Source organism: Dipteris shenzhenensis, chromosome 23 (assembly GCF_047967505.1).
Source record: "Dipteris shenzhenensis isolate YYH24624 ecotype China chromosome 23, Dip_SZ_1.0, whole genome shotgun sequence".
Classification (NCBI taxonomy): Eukaryota; Viridiplantae; Streptophyta; class Polypodiopsida; order Gleicheniales; family Dipteridaceae; genus Dipteris; species Dipteris shenzhenensis.
In genome coordinates, this window is record NC_141618.1 from 2,118,336 (window position 1) to 2,120,620 (window position 2,285).

Below are 2,285 nucleotides of genomic sequence, written 5' to 3' on the forward strand. Positions count from 1 at the left end.
TAACTCATGTGCCTAATGAGTAGCTCAAGAAGGATCTACAATTATTTCTAACAATAAGCTCTTGTTGATCTTCGATTTCTACATCATACAAGCTTGGTAGCAAAACTTTTCCATACATCCCATTGGTTTTGACATAAATTAACTTAAGAATCTAAATGCATGTGCATGTGCAATGTTAGAATGAATCTAAATGGATGTGCAATGCTAGAATGAATCTAAATGCATGTGTAATGTTAGAATGAAAATGCATAAACTATATCAGACTTCCCAATGTTTCCTATAGATAAGCACCTCCCCTAATTTCACTAAAGTGCATGCTTGTTGAGGTTTTTTCCATAGGAGAAAGCATGAGATTACAATTTAGCATATAGAGGATTTTTAAAGGTTTGACTATTGGCTTCGTACTAAGCCACAAGCTTACCATTAACCCGAATAAGAAACAATATCCTATTTGGAGTGCTTGGAATCCAATCACTAGCCTAATTCAAACCATAATATCCTCCAATGGGGAAAATTTTTGGTGCATGATTCATTGTCTATATGTACCCTTGAGATATCATGCCTACTTTCTAGTGAGTTAACCTTCGCTTGAAAGTACTCACCAATTGCTAATCCTAGGTAGAATCCAATGCTTCCTCACAATACTTGATGTTTGGTCAAGTATTGTTCAAGTAGAATAAAGAACTCGCTAATCGCCAATCCTTGGCAGAATCCATTGCTTCCTCACAATCTCGCATTCAAATTGCCAAAAGTCCATGCCAAGGAAATGATGAAGAAGTGCTAAATCAATCATGTCAAACTCCTTTACTTGTGGGATTGTCTATTTCTGATCACCAATGATGATCAAATCATCCCCATATAATATAATGATTAATCTCATGCCTCCCTTTAAAAAGAGGTATAGGTTGGATTTGGACATCATGAGGAAAGTAACGTTTTGTCATTCAATAGGCATACAAGAAGTTATGAGTGATTAATGTGAGAACGAGAAGCGAGGTAGAAATTAAGAAAACACGAAATAAAGCGGTACGAAGTGAGTAGAAGAATGTGAATATAAATTATTGGTGCAGGGTTATTGACATCAGCAGTCGCTTTGGCCGAGTGGTTAAGGCGTGTGCCTGCTAAGTACATGGGGTTTCCCCGCGAGAGTTCGAATCTCTCAGGCGACGCGACCGGATGGCCTTTTGCTTTTTGATCTCCTTTTTACAAAAGGATATCGTATGTCGTATTTTGTATTCTTTGTATCGGTCTTTGCGCGAAGAGAGGTTTTTGCACAGACTCGCCGGTTTTACGTGCTTTCACGCACAGATTATAACACGGCCATCAGCAGCCAATTTTAAGGTTCACACGTCTCTTTCGAAATAAGAACGCTTTTATTCCTTTTTCCTTTGCTTTGGCATCCATTAGATCTCATTGCATCCCCAATAGCCACGGATGCCTCACAAACTATCATCGTGAGATCTTCGACCCATCCTATGGTCCAAAATAGGGGCGCATGCGTTACCTCCAAGTGCGGGAATGGGCCATGCTCGGCCAGAACGTGCCCTGCAAATGGCTCACAACCTTCGGTCACTGGCCATTTGCCAAGCTCTTTCCTTCCTAGAAATGCCTCCCTTGGCCCCCATTCCCTGAGACATACAAATCCAAGGCACCATGCCTTCCACCCAAGTTGTCGACACGTTATTCATCACCCTCCTCAGCCTTGTCATCACATTGCATGTTTCTTTACATCACCTTCATGCTTCTCATAGAGAACCCATCTCCATCTACCACGGGAGGGCCTCACAGTGTCCGATTTTCATTCCTACCCATGCATGATACCTCCACATTCAAACATACCCTTTCTTTTTATCCACTCACAATTAAAGACCACCCTCATGAACCAAGCTGGTGTCATTGAGACACATCAAACCTTGCTTGTTGAATTGATGGAATCACTCTCTATTATGGCCATATGTGAGGATGATGCTAGGTTCAAAGAGGTCTTCCATCTCCCTATTACTCTTTTCTTAGACGTTTGTACCTTGTTGGGGACTAAACTCCAAAAAGGCCCCATTCCCTCATCTCTTGCTACCCATTGAGAAATGGAGTCTTGCGTCTTGGTAGTGGCAATAAGGTTATCGACATCAATGAACACATTGTTAATAAATTCTTGGAAGACCATTTGAGCCATCAGGACAAGTCCTTGCACTACCCTCAAGAAAAAAGACTACAACTTCTGGCTATCTTCATTGCGCATTGTTGTTGAACGAGCATTTGGGCATCTCAAAATCAAGTGGCGGTAC

At 41.2% G+C, this 2,285-nt stretch overlaps 1 non-coding gene across 1 annotated transcript; it reads left to right on the plus strand.

Moving 5' to 3' along the window:
- Positions 1–1,087: 1,087 nt before the first annotated feature.
- TRNAS-GCU (transfer RNA serine (anticodon GCU)) lies at positions 1,088–1,169 on the plus strand. Its single transcript has one exon. It is a non-coding gene; the product is annotated as a tRNA-Ser (tRNA).
- The last annotated feature ends 1,116 nt before the right edge of the window (positions 1,170–2,285 follow it).